Source organism: Vitis riparia, chromosome 10 (assembly GCF_004353265.1).
Source record: "Vitis riparia cultivar Riparia Gloire de Montpellier isolate 1030 chromosome 10, EGFV_Vit.rip_1.0, whole genome shotgun sequence".
Lineage (NCBI taxonomy): Eukaryota > Viridiplantae > Streptophyta > Magnoliopsida > Vitales > Vitaceae > Vitis > Vitis riparia.
In genome coordinates this window covers 13,680,871-13,689,399 of record NC_048440.1, presented here as the reverse complement: position 1 = coordinate 13,689,399, position 8,529 = coordinate 13,680,871, and the positions used below count along the sequence as shown (strand labels likewise).

The window sequence follows — 8,529 nt, the reverse complement described above, 5'->3', positions numbered from 1 at the left end:
CCTATATTAAAAATAGAAGGAATTTATAAATAATATTGTGGAAGCATCTGTATTTTTTTTCCTTTAAACTTTCATCGTTAAAGTAATTATCAATTTGAATTGAAATCTCTAAATTTTTTTGAGTTAAAATTTAATATTTATATGAGTGAATGTATTCTATAAAACCCCCTAAGTTGATATGAAATCTACCATTTTTTCTTTAATCTAGCAAACTCTTATTTACACTAAAAGAAAGAATTTTATTCTATCATAATCAAGTATTTTGATTTTGTTATGTCTAATTTCAAATAAATTCAATTTTCATTTTTAAATTGGTGGGTTTTTTATAATTTATTTAAGATAAATAGCTCATCTATTTGTGGACCCGCATTTTTCACGTGCGTCTCCACTCCATCGGCGAGACTCGCTTTTTTATTTGGTGAAAAATTAGTTTTGAAAAAGTCGGAGTCGCCACTTATTTTATTTTTATTTTAAAGGAAAAATAAAACAATAAATAAAACCCTAAAAAAATGACTTCATAGTCTTGGAAAAGCAAGTCTTTGAAAACCCAAGTCTAGGTCCGGGGATCAGGTTACCTATTGGGAAGGCACCTCTAAAAGGTAGCACCCCTCTAAGCCCTACAGAGGTCTCTAATAACTAAGTCGAGGGAGATGTGGCGATTAATTGGTTAATTATAGATACCTAAGTAGGCTAGGTGATTTAAAAAATAAGCATGTCAAACAAGAAAGTCTGATCATAAGAGAGAGCCAAAGTGTGTACCTAAACGACTTCTCAAGTGCTATCATGAAATATAAAAGTTAGAATAGAAATATATCACACATGTATTTTATCCAAGCAAATCAAGTATACACCTAAGCACCTAAGAATCACATCAATTATGGATATAGTTATCAGTAGCATATGTGTCCATAGAATTCTCAAGGGTAGGTGTGGAGAAGCGTACCTAGATAGCAAGCTAGTAGTCCTCCATGGGAAACGAAGTTAGCCCAATAACAAATTCAAAATAATCTCATATATGCCACAAAGAGGAAGCACAATCTATCAAATATCAAACAAACACTATCGAAGAGAATATTGTGAATGTCGGGCCCCCTCCAAAGCCCTAATTAATTTTGCATGAATTGGTTCAATGAATTTCATTATTTGGAATCATGAAGTTTGTTCATGCTTGTGGAAAATCAAGAAAATCAGTTGAAAATCAAAGAAAATAGTGAAAACGCATGCCGGAAAGAAAATGGCAGCAAATAGCATGTTAGAATCTGGATTTTATGCCAAGAAACTCCTAAGGAATTTTAAAGAAAACTAGAGTTATTTTTGACGGAAAAAGGTTTTGAAATCCAAATTTAAGATGTGAAAGATCACAAAAAGAAGAAGAAGAAACATTAGGAGGAATATGATGTGTGGCAAGGTAGCCATGATGGAGTGGAGCCTAGGAATTTGGGATAGAAGAACCCAATTTGATGCCAAAGTATTCAGCAGTCAGAAACATTTCCATTTATAAGGTAACTTGACCCGTAAGCTCAAATGGATTCTCCCCAACATTGGTTAAACACTGAACATGAAGCTCAAAATTCCCAAGTTTCTGCATTGACAGGTTTTCAAGTCTAAAAGGAATGTAAAGATCCACAACACTAATTTGATCAATAGACACACGATTCAGTATACGTCCAGCTGGAGTAGAGTCAAAGAAAGACATTGGCTCTCGAAACACACTTCTAGGCATCTTTACAAACAATTTCTACGCACCTTCTAGACCAAATGTGGCAACCAGAACAACCTTAACAAATATGAAACAAGAGCTCCCAAAAGCCAAGGCCATAAAACACAGAGAAAGACCATAGGATTTGTCTTCGGTAGTCCGCCTTAAGTTTGTGGATTTGCCCAAGCCATCCACCAATTACTACCTATTTGAAGCACCTGAAACAGAGTCTGTGCAAGGATAATCAGTGGGATCAATAGGCCTTTATTATGCTGCAGCCATATATGACAAATAGATCTTCATGCTGACTTTTCCCCTTTCTTTTTCCTTTCCTGAACAAACTACTTTTTCTTTGCACGTTTTGCTTTCTTTTTTCCTTAATTGTTTTTTTGGTCTGAAGTTGATACACCCTCTTGCACTTCCTTTGCTAAACTTTCAATATTATTTGCCTGTGTGTCACATTTTAACACAACAAATCCATTAGGAGGCATAATTTCATCTGAATCCTCAGATGAGAGACTGGGGATATCCATAGCTTCAATCGCTTCATGATGAGCTGAGACTAAAGTCTTAAAATCAGTTCCAGCTTGTAAAAGATCATTATATTTTCCTGGTTGGATGATATGCCCTTCCTTGAGAACCAGTATCGTATCAGCAGCTGGCAGAAATTCAACTTGGTGGGTCACAAAAATCACAGTCTTAGTAGCTAGTGCAGTCATTATCTACTCCTTAAATAATTCCAAACCAGTGTGTGCATCGACAGCACTGAAGGGGTCATCAAGTAAATAAATATCCACATCTTGATAGAGTGCCCTTGCAAGCTGCACTCGTTGCTTCTGGCCACCACTCAAATTTATGCCTTTGTCACTAATAATGGTTTGATCTCCATGCGAGAATAGTTTCAAATCCTTCTTCAGTGAACAAGCATGAAGAACTTTCTTGTATTTTGCCCTATCCATTGGGCTGCTAAAATGGATATTTTCTTCAATATTTCAAGACTGTATCCAAGCTGACTGAGAGGCATAGGTAGTAGAACCATATATTCTAACTTCACCAGAGATTTTCAGAATCTCTCCGAGGATACAAGAGAGAAAGTTCGATTTCCCGGAACCAACCATTCCACATACAGCCGCACGCATCCCCTCTCCACTTTCATTTGTATTCCCGATAATGTCAGCTTTGAAGAAGTAAGGTACCAGCAGAACTCTCCATTTTTTATTTCTATAGCTATGTTTGTGATGCCTCGTGGCAGAACAATGGTGGCATCTTCCTGCAACTCTTCCTCCTGCTGTGAGCTGACTACCCAACAAAATTGAAGTACCAAAGGTGATGGCAGCAACAAAAATGGGTGAGTTCCAGAAAATGAATGTAACAAAAGCCTGCGACTAGAGAGCTTTCCGGAGCCATTGGAACTCCACATGACGCGTTTCCTCCAGCTTCATTCGATACCTGTCCTCCCAAGCATGCAACTTGAGAATCCTCATGTTCCTCAGGCACTCTGAAGTCTTCCTCATCCTATCATCCTTGGCAGCCATTAGTTTGTCCTGATAATCTTCTTGCATTTTTGCAAGTGGAACAGTAACAACAATCGATATAACGGTGGCAATGAACGTGGCAACAGAAGCAATTCCATCATTTTTATATAGAATCGCGAGGACAAGAATTATTTGCAGAGGAAGCATCCAAATGTCATGAAGATACCAAGAGTAGTCCGCTGCTCTCTGAACATCAACAGCCATATAGTTCACAATCTCCCCAAGCAAGCTTTTCTGCAATCATCCTCGGTAAATAGTTGAAATCGGTCATAATCTGACATTGGCCAATCCATGTTTGTCATCCTTTCAAAATCAAACCTACCTGTTTCATGTGATCCTTCATCACAAATCTCTCGATAAAAAAAATCTTGTCTGCATCCCTTCACTTCATTGTGTGGATCCAAAAAGATGTAACTAGGAGGGCACTTGCAAATAGGTCTCTGATCATTTCCTAGTGTGCAGTAGCTCTTGAACCCGCAAGCTCCACTGCCTATACTCGCGATAATATTTATGCAAATATTTTCAGGTATGAATATAGATAAAGGGGACCAGGCTATAGGAGCACCCGAGCCAACAGACTTCGGGTGGACATACTGCCTGAAAACTCCATATTCAAGAATTGCTCTCTGATAGAGTTCTTCTGTTAGTTCCTTATTTGACAGCACATCACTGAGTTTTCTCCCGTTGTTCTCTATGAGGTATATGTCACCAGACTCATTGTAGATCACCTGAAACCCGCTGCCTACAGTGGCAGTTGCCCAATACGGCAGAATTTGCTGAATCCATTGGGAAATCAGTGGTGCAAAGCACGAGATTCCAGTCAGTATGCAATATAATCATGAATATTCCACTTGAGCGATTCACCTCCGAGAATGGAGCAATAAGTTTGATGCCTTGATTCAGTATCTGGGTGGGTAGTATTGTGTCTGTTGGATGATTGAAGCTCTGCCACAGATAGGTGGAATCGTGGCTTGCAAGCACAAAGTTTCCAGTGTCCAGCATGGCTGCATAGGCGACTCCAGTACTGTTCATATCATCTTTTGATCAAATATAAACTGGTTATGTAAACCTTCATATATCTCTAGAAATGAACAAAGAAACTTGATCCCAAATATGGACTTCAAGATTTCCATTGAAGGCATTTTCAGCAGCTGGTGGAGTTTGAGGATGTCCTAAATCCACATCATATGGAATTGGTGCAGGGGGTGGTCTATAAGTGTCAGGAGGTCATATTCCCAGATTTGTATCAACCAAGAGCCCTGTAGAGAGCGTAGAGGCTGCTCCATGACGAGATGATAAGAGTTCATGTTCTTCTGATGCTCCTAGGCAGTGATAGTATGCTGGTGTGCCATTCAGTTCAGTTCTCTTAGAATAGCAACAACACCCTCCCATTTCCTTGCAATGATCTGTGTGATCCACCAGAAACTATCAACACTGGGTACATTGTTACCTGACGATTGAGACTCTGAAACTATGATTAAATTGGAAGAGAGTGAAACGAGTGGTGTCAACAAGCCCTACCATGTTTCTGGATATCTAGTCATCCTGTATAGGAATTTCTCGACCCTAAGCAAACATCATTTCTTTTTGTTCCTTGTATCTGGGATGAATGAGAGAAATTGTCATGTGTTCTGACATCTCACTAATGGGAGTTAGCTCTCCAGTAATTGGTGAGACAACAAACTTTGTCGGGTCCTTTTCTGCAATTGAAGGTGCGGATTCTGCAAGTTCTGGGGAAACATCTCAGCTTGAGCGAAATGTAGACATTCGTTCTGCGCATGGACTTGGAGTTGCTCTAATTCTTCCTACTTCTTGGCGAGCTTGACAGTCTTCTAGGAGTTCTAAAAAAAATTTGAAGTACATCTATGAACAATCACATGAGCATTCGAGCAATGTACAGGTTCTCCATCTGCTCTCATCGCTGAACTACCACATTCTGTGACTGATCACTCTTCCTTTTGTAGCAATCTCATCAGGAATTGATTTTCCCAGGCTATAATTCACGGTGTTTTGGCAAAACACAGGAAAGGAATTCCTGGTACAGAACTGATATAAGGCTTCAAGATTTTCCAAATCCTTATGCCTACAGAAAGTAATTCTGAACATCAATAACTCTTGGCAGCAGAGACAAACTGACTAGCATCAATGAAGACCAATTTTTCGTTTCTATGCAAAAATCTGTCATCGGTTTTCCTTACCCAATCTGCCTCAAGGTAGAGCACAAAGTAAAGAGGAGTTCGCTTATTGGACTGCTTCAGCACATCCAAGTAATTCAAACAGAGCTCTTTATAATCCAAATATTTCTTAACAGCTCCATCGAGATATCTTAATATATTCACAATTTCATCCTTCCAGAAGTTCCAAAACTTCTAAAAAACAAACAGAAGTTTCAATGGAGAACTGGTTACTGGATACTCGTTCTTCTGAACGTGCTCTAACACTTCCATTATTCTGGGAAGATCTAAAATACTAATTCAGCTCAAACAAGGTACTCTGTTCATGTGATAAGATGTCGACCTCTGTACAGATAAATCCACAAAGTTGCTTTGAAACCGTCTCAACATTTACTTTGGCTTTGATTATAAGCTCCTCCTTTCGTATAAATTGCTCCAAAAGCCATCCAACAGAATTTCCAGCACACCAACTTCTCATCTTGATTGAGTGCATTGTTCAGCAAGCTCTTATCGCCTGCATTCCCAACTCCAAAACCTTCACTTTTCTCCTGAGCAGCATTAAGCCAGCCATCAATTCCATTTATCTTGTCACCTTTGTTTTCCTTGGCTCTGGTTACTTTGGAGGATCAGAACTAATCAGATTTGCCCACAGGTTCACTAGCATCAGAAAGCAGTGATTCCCATTCCAAACCACCACCACCTTCATATCAGGCACCATTTCTAGAGTGAAATTAGGACTTGAAGAATGCTCCAAACTTGCTGAATCTTGCTGAGCCACTTCCTCCCATTGCTATTCTGCCCACTTGCACCAAGAAAGTAATAGTCCATAAGATATGAGATCCTTCAGTAGGGGTGATCGGGAATGTATGCAGGTGGAAACAGGTTGCAGAAGAGCAACCACGAAGTGCTGGGAAAAGCTTAAAGTCAGCTTCATGGGGCCTAATCAAACACTATCTTCCACTATGTTCGGGCCAATGAATAAATTTGTTGCCAATGGAACACTACCTCCAGTTCCTCCAGTTCACTACAATACCTAGGAATCAACTATCCAATATTTGAGCGAGCATATTGAGATTGTTGCACGCTTCATCCCTCGTATCAACACTTCTGTCATTCCCCATTGTACACCCAAACACGAAAGACAAGGATTCGAACACCGTGCTGGAAAAGGAATAGAGAACAAATAAAAACGAAGTAAAATTCGGATTAGGAAAGAGCAAAAGATGTCAATCAGTAAACATAAATAACTCCACTTCAAATATTAATCCATGGACTGGACAGAGGGAATAATGCAGGATAGGATTTAAACGAAAACAGAGTATGATCAAATTCAGGCATGAAGTCATATATTTCAGAAGACATCAATGGCATATAAAAGAATCAAAATCAAAATAGGGCAAACAAATAAACAACCAATCTCAACAGTACAACTTGTGACCCTTAACGTCCACACCAAACAGCAAAAACTGAACATCGGAAATGACCAAATGGAGGAATCGAATATGAGTAAGAATACCGAGAGTAACAAGAAGCATACCTAGACGGTCTTGGCTGCAATCGCTTGGCTTCCGGCTATCGTTCTTCTCCAAAATCCCTCGAAAGCAGTGAATTACCAGCTTTCCCTCTTCCCTCTCAAAAATAATTTCTTTGCCTTCTTTGAGTGTACATGCCTTTGTGAGAGTTGATCCGCATCCCAATTCTGTTGTCAAACAATAAAAACGAAAATAAAAAGAATAAACAAAGTAAAAGAGTTAGCAATCTTGCAACATATCAAATAATGAAGTAAAATAATATAAATAAATAAAATAAAACAAAATAATCAAATAAAATAAAATGGTCAAGTGAATAAATAAATAGATACCAAGCACACGCAAACTATACAAACTGTGAAGGTCATACGGGCCATGCAAGTCATGTGACTATGTGAATCATGCAAGAAACACTAAAAAGGTCTAATAGGCCAAGTGTGCCTAAGAGGGCCTAAGGTGTTTAAAGGGCCTAAGGTGGAGCCTAATGGGCCGGGTATACCTATACGGGCCTAGAGTGAGACTAAGTGGGCATAACTAAGTCTAACCTGAAGTGCACCTAAACTTGAAGGTCAACCAAGGTCATAATGTGGAGTCGGATAAACCCCTCAACCAAAGTCCCCAAAGTAGCTTAGAAAAAGGTAAGCAGTATCAGTAGCAATGGGCCATCAAGAAACTACTGTAGAACACTGGAAGTGAACTTAAAGACATGTACTAAAGGGACAAAATGGAGGGTTTACACTATTATAAAATATATATATATATATATATATATATATATATATATATATTATTTGCATTTTTTTACTAATATAAGAAGAATAAATTAATCCTATAAATTCAAGGTTTGTCGATATTGTTATGATTCCAAGATGAAATGGATAATTTCATTTTTATTCATTATAAGGAAAAAAAATAATTGCCCTTTTTACTAAATTAATAAGATCACACTTTTTTTAAAACATCATCTTTTATCCTATTAAAATATGTTTAAGAAAATCTTGACTTTTCAAGAAGTGTCATATGTAATAAATATTAACTTTGATGTTTTATTTTATATATCATATCTTTGATACTTTTAAAAGTGTCATATTTGAACAATCGTGACATTCTTTGAATCTGAATTATTTATGATAAAACTATTTGTCATTTAGTTTTGTGACACAATTTTGTGATAAAATTATTTTTCACTAATTTTTTATTTTTAATGTTGAATAATTTTTACTATCAATTCCTCAACTATTTTTTGAAAAATATATTTATTATTTATAATTATTATTGTGACAATAATGTTGCATCATTAACAAAGTAATTTCAAAATTATAAAAGAATTTACACTTTTATAACAAAGTACTTTATCATCAAGTATTTATTTATTTATTTACGTTTATAATGAGTCACAATAAATAGTAATATTTTTAATTTATTATGAGTTTTATATTATTTATTCACTTTACAATTGCACATGTTCCACCACCTATCTTTTGCCCCTACACCTGTCACGTTTGGATATGCCAGTCAAACATTACTCATTTGAATTCCTTCATCCAATCTTTTTAATTAATTCACTACATAAAAATTAGGCAAAATGCATG

The 8,529-nt window shown here is 37.2% G+C and overlaps 1 pseudogene; it reads right to left on the bottom strand.

Annotated features, from left to right (window-relative positions):
- Positions 1-1,495: 1,495 nt before the first annotated feature.
- On the bottom strand, positions 1,496-3,438 carry LOC117923111 (annotated as a pseudogene).
- Between the last annotated feature and the right edge of the window lie 5,091 nt (positions 3,439-8,529).